Here is a 15,851-nt window from a genome sequence, read left to right as displayed (position 1 = left end):
TGACTCGAAACTTTACACACAACACCATAAGTGCCATTTGGACAACATATTTCAATTTCAGACCTCTGGGATGTCGGGGGAAGGAGTTTGGCCTACGTTGACTTCAGTGACACGAAACTTTACACACAACACCAGAAGTGTCATTTGGACAACATATTTCAATTTCAGACCTCTGGGATGTTGGGGGAAGGAGTTTGGCCTACGTTGACTTCTGTGGTATGAAACTTTACAGGCAACCTCAAATGTGCTATCCGGACAACATATTTCAATTTCAGACCTCTAAGTTGTCGGGGGAAGTAGTTTGGCCTACGTTGGTTTCTGTGTTACGAAACTTTACAGGCAACCTCAAATGTGCTATCCGGACAACATATTTCGATTTCAGACCTCTGGGTTGTCGAGGGAAGGAGTTTGGTCTACGTTGACTTCTGTGTAACGAAACTTTACAAACAACCTCAAATGTGCTATCCGGACAACATATTTCAATTTCAGACCTCTGGGTTGTCGGGGGAAGGAGTTTGGCCTACATTGACTTCAGTAACACGAAACTTTAAACACAACACCAGAAGTGTCATTTGGACAACATATTTCAATTTCAGACCTCTAAGATGTCGGGGGAAGGAGTTTGGCCTACGTTGACTTCAGTAACACGAAACTTTACAAACAACACCAGAAGTGTCATTTGGACAACACATTACAATTTCAGACCTCTAAGTTGTCGGGGGAAGTAGTTTGGCCTACGTTGACTTCTGTGTTACGAAACTTTACAGGCAACCTCAAATGTGCTATCCGGACAACATATTTCGATTTCAGACCTCTGGGTTGTCGGAGGAAGGAGTTTGGCCTACGTTGACTTTTGTGGTACGAAACTTTACACGCAACCTCAAATGTGCTATCCGGACAACATATTTCAATTTCAGACCTCTACGTTGTCGGGGGAAGGAGTTTGGCCTACGTTGACTTCAGTAACACGAAACTTTACAAACAACACCAGAAGTGGCATTTGGACAACATATTTCAATTTCAGACCTCTGGGATGTTGGGGGAAGGAGTTTGGCCTACGTTAACTTCAGTAACACGAAACTTTACACACAACACCAGAAGTGGAATTTGGACAACATATTTCAATTTCAGACCTCTGGAATGTTGGGGGAAGGAGTTTGGCCTACGTTGACTTCTGTGGTATGAAACTTTACAGGCAACCTTAAATGTGCTATCCGGACAACATATTTCAATTTCAGACCTCTAGGTTGTCGGGGGAAGGAGTTTGGCCTACGTTGACTTCTGTGGTATGAAACTTTACAGGCAACCTCAAATGTGCTATCCGGACAACATATTTCAATTTCAGATCTCTAGGTTGTCGGGGGAAGGAGTTTGGCCTACGTTGACTTCAGTAACACGAAACTTTACAAACAACACCAGAAGTGGCATTTGGACAACATATTTTAATTTCAGACCTCTGGGATGTTCGGGGAAGGAGTTTGGCCTACGTTGACTTCAGTAACACGAAACTTTACAAACAACACCAGAAGTGGCATTTGGACAACATATTTCGATTTCAGACCTCTGGGTTGTCGGGGGAAGGAGTTTGGCCTACGTTGACTTCAGTAACACGAAACTTTACAAACAACACCAGAAGTGGCATTTGGACAACATATTTCGATTTCAGACCTCTGGGTTGTCGGGGGAAGGAGTTTGGCCTACGTTGACTTCAGTGACACGAAACTTTACACACAACACCAGAAGTGCCATTTGGACAACATATTTCAATTTCAGACCTCTGGGATGTCGGGGGAAGGAGTTTGGCCTACATTGACTTCAGTAACACGAAACTTTACGGGCAACACCAGAAGTGCCATTTGGACAACATATTTCAATTTCAGACCTCTGGGTTGTCGGGGGAAGGAGTTTGGCCTACGTTGACTTCTGTGGTACGAAACTTTACGGGCAACCTCAAATGTGCTATCCGGACAACATATTTCAATTTCAGACCTCTGGGTTGTCGGGGGAAGGAGTTTGGCCTACGTAGACTTTTAAGTTACGAAACTTTACAGGCAACCTCAAATGTGCTATTCGGACAACATATTTCGATTTCAGACCTCTGGGTTGTCGGGGGAAGGAGTTTGGGCTACGTTGACTTCTGTGGTACGAAACTTTACAGGCAACCTCACATGTGCTATCCGGACAACATATTTCGATTTCAGACCTCTGGGTTGTCGGGGGAAGGAGTTTGGCCTACGTTGACTTCAGTGACTCGAAACTTTACACACAACACCATAAGTGCCATTTGGACAACATATTTCAATTTCAGACCTCTGGGATGTCGGGGGAAGGAGTTTGGCCTACGTTGACTTCAGTAACACGAAACTTTACGGGCAACACCAGAAGTGCCATTTGGACAACATATTTCAATTTCAGACCTCTGGGATGTCGGGGGAAGGAGTTTGGCCTACGTTGACTTCAGTAACACGAAACTTTACGGGCAACACCAGAAGTGCCATTTGGACAACATATTTCAATTTCAGACCTCTGGGATGTCGGGGGAAGGAGTTTGGCCTACGTTGACTTCAGTAACACGAAACTTTACGGGCAACACCAGAAGTGCCATTTGGACAACATATTTCAATTTCAGACCTCTGGGTTGTCGGGGGAAGGAGTTTGGCCTACGTTGACTTCAGTAACACGAAACTTTACGGGCAACACCAGAAGTGCCATTTGGACAACATATTTCAATTTCAGACCTCTGGGATGTCGGGGGAAGGAGTTTGGCCTACGTTGACTTCAGTGACACGAAACTTTACAAACAACACAAGAAGTGCCATTTGGACAACATATTTCGATTTCAGACCTCTGGGATGTCGGGGGAAGGAGTTTGGCCTACGTAGACTTCAGTAACACGAAACTTTACAAACAACACCAGAAGTGCCATGTGGAGAACATATTTCAATTTCAGACCTCTGGGATGTCGGGGGAAGGAATTTGGCCTACGTTGACTTCTGTGGTACGAAACGTTACAGGCAACCTCAAATGTACTATCCGGACAACATATTTCAATTTCAGACCTCTGGGATGTCGGGGGAAGGAATTTGGCCTACGTTGACTTCTGTGGTACGAAACTTTACAGGCAACCTCAAATGTGCTATCCGGACAACATATTTCAATTTCAGACCTCTGGGTTGTCGGGGGAAGGAGTTTGGCCTACGTAGACTTCTGGGTTACGAAACTTCACAGGCAACCTCAAATGTGCTATTCGGACAACATATTTCGATTTCAGACCTCTGGGTTGTCGGGGGAAGGAGTTTGGCCTACGTTGACTTCTGTGGTACGAAACTTTACGGGCAACCTCAAATGTGCTATCCGGACAACATATTTCAATTTCAGACCTCTGGGTTGTCGGGGGAAGGAGTTTGGCCTACGTTGACTTCAGTTACACGAAACTTTACAAACAACACCAGAAGTGCCATTTGGACAACATATTTCGATTTCAGACCTCTGGGTTGTCGGGGGAAGGAGTTTGGCCTACGTAGACTTGTGGGTTACGAAACTTTACAGGCAACCTCAAATGTGCTATTCGGACAACATATTTCGATTTCAGACCTCTGGGTTGTCGGGGGAAGGAGTTTGGGCTACGTTGACTTCTGTGGTACGAAACTTTACAGGCAACCTCACATGTGGTATCCGGACAACATATTTCAATTTCAGACCTCTGGGATGTCGGGGGAAGGAGTTTGGCCTACGTTGACTTCAATAACACGAAACTAACCCTACAGTTAACCCTAACCCTAACCCTAACCCTAACCATAACCATAACCGTAAATTCTTAACCCTAATTCTTAACCCTAACCCTAAATTCTTAACCCTAATCCTAACCCTAATTCTTGACCCTAACCCTAATTCTTAACCCTAACCCTAATTCTTAACCCTAACCCTAATTCTTAACCCTAACCCTAAATTCTTAACCCTAACCCTAACTCTAACCCTAACCCTAAATTCTTAACCCTAACCCTAACCCTAAATTCTTAACCCTAACCCTAACCCTAATTCTTAACCCTAACCCTAATTCTTAACCCTAACCCTAATTCTCAACCCTAACCCTAAATTCTCAACCCTAACCCTAACCCTAATTCTTAACCCTAACCCTAAATTCTTAACCCTAACCCTAACTCTAACCCTAACCCTAAATTCTTAACCCTAACCCTAACCCTAATTCTTAACCCTAATTCTTAACCCTAATTCTTAACCCTAATTCTTAACCCTAACCCTAACCCTAACCCTAACCATAATTCTTAACCCTAACCCTAATTCTTAACCCTAACCCTAATTCTCGACCCTAACCCTAAATTCTCAACCCTAACCCTAACCCTAACTCTTAACCCTAACCCTAACTCTAACCCTAACCCTAAATTGTTAACCCTAACCCTAACCCTAAATTCTTAACCCTAATTCTTAACCCTAACCCTAACCCTAATTCTTAACCCTAACCCTAACCCTAACCATAATTTTTAACCCTAACCCTAATTCTTAATCCTAACCCTAATTCTTAACCCTAACCCTAAATTCTTAACGCTAACCCTAACTCTAACCCTAACCCTAATTCTTAACCCTAACCCTAACCCTAAAATCTTAACCCTAACCCTAACCCTAATTCTTAACCCTAACTCAAATTTTCAACCCTAACCCTAAATTCTCAACCCTACGGTTAGGGTTATGGTTAGGGTTATGGTTAGGGTTATGGTTAGGGTTAGGGTTAGGGTTAGGGTTAGGTTTTTGTAATATACAATGACTTCCCCCAGTACAGCCCATCAGGCTGCATGGTTTGAGTAGGAAGACCAAGGGTAATGCACGGGCCGGCGCCTGTTAGGCATTGCCACTGGGCTTGAGGTCAATGAGCAGGTAAAATCTAAACTGATCTGTCTTTTCTAGCTTAATCCTACTTCGTCCGAGTGCTAGGTCTCTAAAGTTGTTTATTTTAAATGTGAGGTCACAGGGAGCATAGTGAGGAGTGCGCCACTAGACTGAGCAGGGCACCCTCTAGACCGTCTTGGCCTTTCTAGCTCACCCATTCCCTCTCCCTAAAGTTAGTGTTTAACTAGGGAGCGAATGGGTGTGAAGACATATGTACATGAGTATTAAGTCTCTAAAGTTGTTTATTTTAAATGTGAGGTCACAGGGAGCATAGTGAGGAGTGCGCCACTAGACTGAGCAGGGCACCCTCTAGACCGTCTTGGCCTTTCTAGCTCACCCATTCCCTCTCCCTAAAGTTAGTGTTTAACTAGGGAGCGAATGGGTGTGAAGACATATGTACATGAGTATTAAGTCTCTAAAGTTGTTTATTTTAAATGTGAGGTCACAGGGAGCATAGTGAGGAGTGCGCCACTAGACTGAGCAGGGCACCCTCTAGGCCGTCTTGGCCTTTCTAGCTCACCCATTCCCTCTCCCTAAAGTTATTGTTTAACTAGGGAGCGAATGGGTGTGAAGACATTTCAATTGAGTATTAGGTCCCTAAGGTTTTTTAAGTAGTTTTGGTATTTTATAATAATAATATTTTTATTATTACTACTTGAAATAATTTACATGATTAGTATTATTAGAACAGGAAGTCCAAATGGGATCTGTTATTTAAATAATTTAAGGACACATCATCAGTAGTGTTCCTCAGAGTCATCGGGTGTTTCGGCCTTTTAAACACTATACACCCTCTTCTGAGGTGGCCCGCCTTAGGTTGATCATTCCTAGGCTTGTGTCCTATCCTTCAATTAAATTAAGAGCCCTAAGGTCATAGTAAGGTGAATGTATCTTTAATTGATGTTTTAATATCGTATCATATTCTAATTATTATGAAGTAATAAGACATTTAGTAAACAATTAAAAGGTTTAATTAAGTAATATTAAATTGTATGTATTAAAAAGTATTTCTAAAATAAAAATTGATATTAAAAATACCTTTCGGAAGAGAATGATCCTTCATCAGGCACAGACTTGCCTCAGTTCCAGCTCTAAAATGGTTTCCCCTGTCCTGCTGCTTATATAGGCTTCCAGGAACAGGCTCCGCCCCTTGTTTAATTTTAAATGTTCAGTTAAGTCAATTCCCAAGGGGGAGTGGATTTTTAAAGGGAATATTTATTCCTCTTTTTAGATTTTAGGTTTGGATTAAGGCTGTGATTCCCCAGATAAGTATTTTTTTTAATTCTTTTCAGGTTTTATGGAGAAATATCCTTAATGACCCTTTGTTAATAGAGAGTTTGGTTTGATGACACATTCGTAATCTGTGTTTTTTTAAGGTTTTGAGGAGAGATTTCCTTCATTTTTGGTTTGATGACCCTTTGGTAAGTATTTGTTTTTAGGTTGTGAGGAGAGATTTCCTTTGTTTTTAGTTTAATGACCCTTTGGTAATACAGAGTTCGGTTTGATGACACATTCGGAATCTGTGTTTTTTTGAAGGTTTTGAGGAGAGATTTCCTTCGATTTTTAGTTATGTTTAGGGTTAGGTTAAGATTTAGGTTATGTTTAGGGCTAGGTTTAAATTTAGGTTATGTTTAGGGTTAGGGTTAGGTTATGTTTAGGGTTAGGTTTAGGTTATGTTTAGGGTTAGGTTTTAGGTTTAGGTTATGTTTAGGGCTAGGTTTAGATTTAGGTTATGTTTAGGGTTAGGTTTAGGTTATGTTTAGGGTTAGGTTTTAGGTTTAGGTTATGTTTAGGGCTAGGTTAAGATTTAGGTTATGTTTAGGGCTAGGGTTAGATTTAGGTTATGTTTAGGGTTAGGTTTTAGGTTTAGGTTATGTTTAGGGCTAGGTTTAGATTTAGGTTATGTTTAGGGTTAGGTTTTAGGTTTAGGTTATGTTTAGGGCTAGGTTTAGATTTAGGTTATGTTTAGGGTTAGGTTTTAGGTTTAGGTTATGTTTAGGGCTAGGTTTAGATTTAGGTTATGTTTAGGGTTAGGTTTTAGGTTTAGGTTATGTTTAGGGCTAGGTTTAGATTTAGGTTATGTTTAGGGTTAAGTTTAGATTAAGGCCATGGTTAGGGTTGGGTGTGGGGTCAGGTTATGTTTAGGGTTAGGTTTCGGTTATGTTTAGGGTTAGGTTTAGAGTTAGGGTTAGGGTTAGGTTTAGATTTAGACTATGTTTTAGGGTTGGGTTTAGAGTTAGGTTATGTTTAGGCAATATACAAAATAATAATAATAATAATAATTTTACTTAAAGTTCCAAGAGAATTTGGCTTGGCTCATTAGACCAATGAGACTCATGTAGCATGCCTGGTCCGAAGGCTCTGGCTGGGTTAGGTTTTTGTAATATACAATGACTTCCCCCAGTACAGCCCATCAGGCTGCATGGTTTGAGTAGGAAGACCAAGGGTAATGCACGGGCCGGCGCCTGTTAGGCATTGCCACTGGGCTTGAGGTCAATGAGCAGGTAAAATCTAAACTGATCTGTCTTTTCTAGCTTAATCCTACTTCGTCCGAGTGCTAGGTCTCTAAAGTTGTTTATTTTAAATGTGAGGTCACAGGGAGCATAGTGAGGAGTGCGCCACTAGACTGAGCAGGGCACCCTCTAGACCGTCTTGGCCTTTCTAGCTCACCCATTCCCTCTCCCTAAAGTTAGTGTTTAACTAGGGAGCGAATGGGTGTGAAGACATATGTACATGAGTATTAAGTCTCTAAAGTTGTTTATTTTAAATGTGAGGTCACAGGGAGCATAGTGAGGAGTGCGCCACTAGACTGAGCAGGGCACCCTCTAGGCCGTCTTGGCCTTTCTAGCTCACCCATTCCCTCTCCCTAAAGTTATTGTTTAACTAGGGAGCGAATGGGTGTGAAGACATTTCAATTGAGTATTAGGTCCCTAAGGTTTTTTAAGTAGTTTTGGTATTTTATAATAATAATATTTTTATTATTACTACTTGAAATAATTTACATGATTAGTATTATTAGAACAGGAAGTCCAAATGGGATCTGTTATTTAAATAATTTAAGGACACATCATCAGTAGTGTTCCTCAGAGTCATCGGGTGTTTCGGCCTTTTAAACACTATACACCCTCTTCTGAGGTGGCCCGCCTTAGGTTGATCATTCCTAGGCTTGTGTCCTATCCTTCAATTAAATTAAGAGCCCTAAGGTCATAGTAAGGTGAATGTATCTTTAATTGATGTTTTAATATCGTATCATATTCTAATTATTATGAAGTAATAAGACATTTAGTAAACAATTAAAAGGTTTAATTAAGTAATATTAAATTGTATGTATTAAAAAGTATTTCTAAAATAAAAATTGATATTAAAAATACCTTTCGGAAGAGAATGATCCTTCATCAGGCACAGACTTGCCTCAGTTCCAGCTCTAAAATGGTTTCCCCTGTCCTGCTGCTTATATAGGCTTCCAGGAACAGGCTCCGCCCCTTGTTTAATTTTAAATGTTCAGTTAAGTCAATTCCCAAGGGGGAGTGGATTTTTAAAGGGAATATTTATTCCTCTTTTTAGATTTTAGGTTTGGATTAAGGCTGTGATTCCCCAGATAAGTATTTTTTTTAATTCTTTTCAGGTTTTATGGAGAAATATCCTTAATGACCCTTTGTTAATAGAGAGTTTGGTTTGATGACACATTCGTAATCTGTGTTTTTTTAAGGTTTTGAGGAGAGATTTCCTTCATTTTTGGTTTGATGACCCTTTGGTAAGTATTTGTTTTTAGGTTGTGAGGAGAGATTTCCTTTGTTTTTAGTTTAATGACCCTTTGGTAATACAGAGTTCGGTTTGATGACACATTCGGAATCTGTGTTTTTTTGAAGGTTTTGAGGAGAGATTTCCTTCGATTTTTAGTTATGTTTAGGGTTAGGTTAAGATTTAGGTTATGTTTAGGGCTAGGTTTAAATTTAGGTTATGTTTAGGGTTAGGGTTAGGTTATGTTTAGGGTTAGGTTTAGGTTATGTTTAGGGTTAGGTTTTAGGTTTAGGTTATGTTTAGGGCTAGGTTTAGATTTAGGTTATGTTTAGGGTTAGGTTTAGGTTATGTTTAGGGTTAGGTTTTAGGTTTAGGTTATGTTTAGGGCTAGGTTAAGATTTAGGTTATGTTTAGGGCTAGGGTTAGATTTAGGTTATGTTTAGGGTTAGGTTTTAGGTTTAGGTTATGTTTAGGGCTAGGTTTAGATTTAGGTTATGTTTAGGGTTAGGTTTTAGGTTTAGGTTATGTTTAGGGCTAGGTTTAGATTTAGGTTATGTTTAGGGTTAGGTTTTAGGTTTAGGTTATGTTTAGGGCTAGGTTTAGATTTAGGTTATGTTTAGGGTTAGGTTTTAGGTTTAGGTTATGTTTAGGGCTAGGTTTAGATTTAGGTTATGTTTAGGGTTAAGTTTAGATTAAGGCCATGGTTAGGGTTGGGTGTGGGGTCAGGTTATGTTTAGGGTTAGGTTTCGGTTATGTTTAGGGTTAGGTTTAGAGTTAGGGTTAGGGTTAGGTTTAGATTTAGACTATGTTTTAGGGTTGGGTTTAGAGTTAGGTTATGTTTAGGCAATATACAAAATAATAATAATAATAATAATTTTACTTAAAGTTCCAAGAGAATTTGGCTTGGCTCATTAGACCAATGAGACTCATGTAGCATGCCTGGTCCGAAGGCTCTGGCTGGGTTAGGTTTTTGTAATATACAATGACTTCCCCCAGTACAGCCCATCAGGCTGCATGGTTTGAGTAGGAAGACCAAGGGTAATGCACGGGCCGGCGCCTGTTAGGCATTGCCACTGGGCTTGAGGTCAATGAGCAGGTAAAATCTAAACTGATCTGTCTTTTCTAGCTTAATCCTACTTCGTCCGAGTGCTAGGTCTCTAAAGTTGTTTATTTTAAATGTGAGGTCACAGGGAGCATAGTGAGGAGTGCGCCACTAGACTGAGCAGGGCACCCTCTAGACCGTCTTGGCCTTTCTAGCTCACCCATTCCCTCTCCCTAAAGTTAGTGTTTAACTAGGGAGCGAATGGGTGTGAAGACATATGTACATGAGTATTAAGTCTCTAAAGTTGTTTATTTTAAATGTGAGGTCACAGGGAGCATAGTGAGGAGTGCGCCACTAGACTGAGCAGGGCACCCTCTAGGCCGTCTTGGCCTTTCTAGCTCACCCATTCCCTCTCCCTAAAGTTATTGTTTAACTAGGGAGCGAATGGGTGTGAAGACATTTCAATTGAGTATTAGGTCCCTAAGGTTTTTTAAGTAGTTTTGGTATTTTATAATAATAATATTTTTATTATTACTACTTGAAATAATTTACATGATTAGTATTATTAGAACAGGAAGTCCAAATGGGATCTGTTATTTAAATAATTTAAGGACACATCATCAGTAGTGTTCCTCAGAGTCATCGGGTGTTTCGGCCTTTTAAACACTATACACCCTCTTCTGAGGTGGCCCGCCTTAGGTTGATCATTCCTAGGCTTGTGTCCTATCCTTCAATTAAATTAAGAGCCCTAAGGTCATAGTAAGGTGAATGTATCTTTAATTGATGTTTTAATATCGTATCATATTCTAATTATTATGAAGTAATAAGACATTTAGTAAACAATTAAAAGGTTTAATTAAGTAATATTAAATTGTATGTATTAAAAAGTATTTCTAAAATAAAAATTGATATTAAAAATACCTTTCGGAAGAGAATGATCCTTCATCAGGCACAGACTTGCCTCAGTTCCAGCTCTAAAATGGTTTCCCCTGTCCTGCTGCTTATATAGGCTTCCAGGAACAGGCTCCGCCCCTTGTTTAATTTTAAATGTTCAGTTAAGTCAATTCCCAAGGGGGAGTGGATTTTTAAAGGGAATATTTATTCCTCTTTTTAGATTTTAGGTTTGGATTAAGGCTGTGATTCCCCAGATAAGTATTTTTTTTAATTCTTTTCAGGTTTTATGGAGAAATATCCTTAATGACCCTTTGTTAATAGAGAGTTTGGTTTGATGACACATTCGTAATCTGTGTTTTTTTAAGGTTTTGAGGAGAGATTTCCTTCATTTTTGGTTTGATGACCCTTTGGTAAGTATTTGTTTTTAGGTTGTGAGGAGAGATTTCCTTTGTTTTTAGTTTAATGACCCTTTGGTAATACAGAGTTCGGTTTGATGACACATTCGGAATCTGTGTTTTTTTGAAGGTTTTGAGGAGAGATTTCCTTCGATTTTTAGTTATGTTTAGGGTTAGGTTAAGATTTAGGTTATGTTTAGGGCTAGGTTTAAATTTAGGTTATGTTTAGGGTTAGGGTTAGGTTATGTTTAGGGTTAGGTTTAGGTTATGTTTAGGGTTAGGTTTTAGGTTTAGGTTATGTTTAGGGCTAGGTTTAGATTTAGGTTATGTTTAGGGTTAGGTTTAGGTTATGTTTAGGGTTAGGTTTTAGGTTTAGGTTATGTTTAGGGCTAGGTTAAGATTTAGGTTATGTTTAGGGCTAGGGTTAGATTTAGGTTATGTTTAGGGTTAGGTTTTAGGTTTAGGTTATGTTTAGGGTTAGGGTTAGGGTTAGGGTTAGGGTTAGGGTTAGGGTTAGGGTTAGGGTTAGGGTTAGGGTTAGGGTTAGGGTTAGGGTTAGGGTTAGGTTAGGGTTAGGGTTAGGGTTAGGGTTAGGGTTAGGGTTAGGGTTAGGGTTAGGGTTAGGGTTAGGGTTAGGGTTAGGGTTAGGGTTAGGGTTAGGGTTAGGGTTAGGGTTAGGGTTAGGGTTAGGGTTAGGGTTAGGGTTAGGGTTAGGGTTAGGGTTAGGGTTAGGGTTAGGGTTAGGGTTAGGGTTAGGGTTAGGGTTAGGGTTAGGGTTAGGGTTAGGGTTAGGGTTAGGGTTAGGGTTAGGGTTAGGGTTAGGGTTAGGGTTAGGGTTAGGGTTAGGGTTAGGGTTAGGGTTAGGGTTAGGGTTAGGGTTAGGGTTAGGGTTAGGGTTAGGGTTAGGGTTAGGGTTAGGGTTAGGGTTAGGGTTAGGGTTAGGGTTAGGGTTAGGGTTAGGGTTAGGGTTAGGGTTAGGGTTAGGGTTAGGGTTAGGGTTAGGGTTAGGGTTAGGGTTAGGGTTAGGGTTAGGGTTAGGGTTAGGGTTAGGGTTAGGGTTAGGGTTAGGGTTAGGGTTAGGGTTAGGGTTAGGGTTAGGGTTAGGGTTAGGGTTAGGGTTAGGGTTAGGGTTAGGGTTAGGGTTAGGGTTAGGGTTAGGGTTAGGGTTAGGGTTAGGGTTAGGGTTAGGGTTAGGGTTAGGGTTAGGGTTAGGGTTAGGGTTAGGGTTAGGGTTAGGGTTAGGGTTAGGGTTAGGGTTAGGGTTAGGGTTAGGGTTAGGGTTAGGGTTAGGGTTAGGGTTAGGGTTAGGGTTAGGGTTAGGGTTAGGGTTAGGGTTAGGGTTAGGGTTAGGGTTAGGGTTAGGGTTAGGGTTAGGGTTAGGGTTAGGGTTAGGGTTAGGGTTAGGGTTAGGGTTAGGGTTAGGGTTAGGGTTAGGGTTAGGGTTAGGGTTAGGGTTAGGGTTAGGGTTAGGGTTAGGGTTAGGGTTAGGGTTAGGGTTAGGGTTAGGGTTAGGGTTAGGGTTAGGGTTAGGGTTAGGGTTAGGGTTAGGGTTAGGGTTAGGGTTAGGGTTAGGGTTAGGGTTAGGGTTAGGGTTAGGGTTAGGGTTAGGGTTAGGGTTAGGGTTAGGGTTAGGGTTAGGGTTAGGGTTAGGGTTAGGGTTAGGGTTAGGGTTAGGGTTAGGGTTAGGGTTAGGGTTAGGGTTAGGGTTAGGGTTAGGGTTAGGGTTAGGGTTAGGGTTAGGGTTAGGGTTAGGGTTAGGGTTAGGGTTAGGGTTAGGGTTAGGGTTAGGGTTAGGGTTAGGGTTAGGGTTAGGGTTAGGGTTAGGGTTAGGGTTAGGGTTAGGGTTAGGGTTAGGGTTAGGGTTAGGGTTAGGGTTAGGGTTAGGGTTAGGGTTAGGGTTAGGGTTAGGGTTAGGGTTAGGGTTAGGGTTAGGGTTAGGGTTAGGGTTAGGGTTAGGGTTAGGGTTAGGGTTAGGGTTAGGGTTAGGGTTAGGGTTAGGGTTAGGGTTAGGGTTAGGGTTAGGGTTAGGGTTAGGGTTAGGGTTAGGGTTAGGGTTAGGGTTAGGGTTAGGGTTAGGGTTAGGGTTAGGGTTAGGGTTAGGGTTAGGGTTAGGGTTAGGGTTAGGGTTAGGGTTAGGGTTAGGGTTAGGGTTAGGGTTAGGGTTAGGGTTAGGGTTAGGGTTAGGGTTAGGGTTAGGGTTAGGGTTAGGGTTAGGGTTAGGGTTAGGGTTAGGGTTAGGGTTAGGGTTAGGGTTAGGGTTAGGGTTAGGGTTAGGGTTAGGGTTAGGGTTAGGGTTAGGGTTAGGGTTAGGGTTAGGGTTAGGGTTAGGGTTAGGGTTAGGGTTAGGGTTAGGGTTAGGGTTAGGGTTAGGGTTAGGGTTAGGGTTAGGGTTAGGGTTAGGGTTAGGGTTAGGGTTAGGGTTAGGGTTAGGGTTAGGGTTAGGGTTAGGGTTAGGGTTAGGGTTAGGGTTAGGGTTAGGGTTAGGGTTAGGGTTAGGGTTAGGGTTAGGGTTAGGGTTAGGGTTAGGGTTAGGGTTAGGGTTAGGGTTAGGGTTAGGGTTAGGGTTAGGGTTAGGGTTAGGGTTAGGGTTAGGGTTAGGGTTAGGGTTAGGGTTAGGGTTAGGGTTAGGGTTAGGGTTAGGGTTAGGGTTAGGGTTAGGGTTAGGGTTAGGGTTAGGGTTAGGGTTAGGGTTAGGGTTAGGGTTAGGGTTAGGGTTAGGGTTAGGGTTAGGGTTAGGGTTAGGGTTAGGGTTAGGGTTAGGGTTAGGGTTAGGGTTAGGGTTAGGGTTAGGGTTAGGGTTAGGGTTAGGGTTAGGGTTAGGGTTAGGGTTAGGGTTAGGGTTAGGGTTAGGGTTAGGGTTAGGGTTAGGGTTAGGGTTAGGGTTAGGGTTAGGGTTAGGGTTAGGGTTAGGGTTAGGGTTAGGGTTAGGGTTAGGGTTAGGGTTAGGGTTAGGGTTAGGGTTAGGGTTAGGGTTAGGGTTAGGGTTAGGGTTAGGGTTAGGGTTAGGGTTAGGGTTAGGGTTAGGGTTAGGGTTAGGGTTAGGGTTAGGGTTAGGGTTAGGGTTAGGGTTAGGGTTAGGGTTAGGGTTAGGGTTAGGGTTAGGGTTAGGGTTAGGGTTAGGGTTAGGGTTAGGGTTAGGGTTAGGGTTAGGGTTAGGGTTAGGGTTAGGGTTAGGGTTAGGGTTAGGGTTAGGGTTAGGGTTAGGGTTAGGGTTAGGGTTAGGGTTAGGGTTAGGGTTAGGGTTAGGGTTAGGGTTAGGGTTAGGGTTAGGGTTAGGGTTAGGGTTAGGGTTAGGGTTAGGGTTAGGGTTAGGGTTAGGGTTAGGGTTAGGGTTAGGGTTAGGGTTAGGGTTAGGGTTAGGGTTAGGGTTAGGGTTAGGGTTAGGGTTAGGGTTAGGGTTAGGGTTAGGGTTAGGGTTAGGGTTAGGGTTAGGGTTAGGGTTAGGGTTAGGGTTAGGGTTAGGGTTAGGGTTAGGGTTAGGGTTAGGGTTAGGGTTAGGGTTAGGGTTAGGGTTAGGGTTAGGGTTAGGGTTAGGGTTAGGGTTAGGGTTAGGGTTAGGGTTAGGGTTAGGGTTAGGGTTAGGGTTAGGGTTAGGGTTAGGGTTAGGGTTAGGGTTAGGGTTAGGGTTAGGGTTAGGGTTAGGGTTAGGGTTAGGGTTAGGGTTAGGGTTAGGGTTAGGGTTAGGGTTAGGGTTAGGGTTAGGGTTAGGGTTAGGGTTAGGGTTAGGGTTAGGGTTAGGGTTAGGGTTAGGGTTAGGGTTAGGGTTAGGGTTAGGGTTAGGGTTAGGGTTAGGGTTAGGGTTAGGGTTAGGGTTAGGGTTAGGGTTAGGGTTAGGGTTAGGGTTAGGGTTAGGGTTAGGGTTAGGGTTAGGGTTAGGGTTAGGGTTAGGGTTAGGGTTAGGGTTAGGGTTAGGGTTAGGGTTAGGGTTAGGGTTAGGGTTAGGGTTAGGGTTAGGGTTAGGGTTAGGGTTAGGGTTAGGGTTAGGGTTAGGGTTAGGGTTAGGGTTAGGGTTAGGGTTAGGGTTAGGGTTAGGGTTAGGGTTAGGGTTAGGGTTAGGGTTAGGGTTAGGGTTAGGGTTAGGGTTAGGGTTAGGGTTAGGGTTAGGGTTAGGGTTAGGGTTAGGGTTAGGGTTAGGGTTAGGGTTAGGGTTAGGGTTAGGGTTAGGGTTAGGGTTAGGGTTAGGGTTAGGGTTAGGGTTAGGGTTAGGGTTAGGGTTAGGGTTAGGGTTAGGGTTAGGGTTAGGGTTAGGGTTAGGGTTAGGGTTAGGGTTAGGGTTAGGGTTAGGGTTAGGGTTAGGGTTAGGGTTAGGGTTAGGGTTAGGGTTAGGGTTAGGGTTAGGGTTAGGGTTAGGGTTAGGGTTAGGGTTAGGGTTAGGGTTAGGGTTAGGGTTAGGGTTAGGGTTAGGGTTAGGGTTAGGGTTAGGGTTAGGGTTAGGGTTAGGGTTAGGGTTAGGGTTAGGGTTAGGGTTAGGGTTAGGGTTAGGGTTAGGGTTAGGGTTAGGGTTAGGGTTAGGGTTAGGGTTAGGGTTAGGGTTAGGGTTAGGGTTAGGGTTAGGGTTAGGGTTAGGGTTAGGGTTAGGGTTAGGGTTAGGGTTAGGGTTAGGGTTAGGGTTAGGGTTAGGGTTAGGGTTAGGGTTAGGGTTAGGGTTAGGGTTAGGGTTAGGGTTAGGGTTAGGGTTAGGGTTAGGGTTAGGGTTAGGGTTAGGGTTAGGGTTAGGGTTAGGGTTAGGGTTAGGGTTAGGGTTAGGGTTAGGGTTAGGGTTAGGGTTAGGGTTAGGGTTAGGGTTAGGGTTAGGGTTAGGGTTAGGGTTAGGGTTAGGGTTAGGGTTAGGGTTAGGGTTAGGGTTAGGGTTAGGGTTAGGGTTAGGGTTAGGGTTA

At 42.7% G+C, this 15,851-nt stretch overlaps 1 long non-coding RNA gene across 1 annotated transcript; it reads left to right on the top strand.

Moving 5' to 3' along the window:
* The first annotated feature begins 6,551 nt into the window (after positions 1-6,551).
* Positions 6,552-11,444, top strand: LOC125784489 (uncharacterized). Its single transcript, XR_007427301.1, has 3 exons — positions 6,552-6,654; positions 8,813-8,859; positions 11,216-11,444. It is a non-coding gene; the product is annotated as an uncharacterized LOC125784489 (long non-coding RNA).
* The last annotated feature ends 4,407 nt before the right edge of the window (positions 11,445-15,851 follow it).

The sequence above is a fragment of the Astyanax mexicanus genome, chromosome 19 (genome assembly GCF_023375975.1).
Source record: "Astyanax mexicanus isolate ESR-SI-001 chromosome 19, AstMex3_surface, whole genome shotgun sequence".
NCBI classification, from domain to species: domain Eukaryota; kingdom Metazoa; phylum Chordata; class Actinopteri; order Characiformes; family Acestrorhamphidae; genus Astyanax; species Astyanax mexicanus.
The sequence above is the reverse complement of the archived record's forward strand: the minus strand, read 5'-3'. Positions and strand labels throughout refer to the sequence as shown.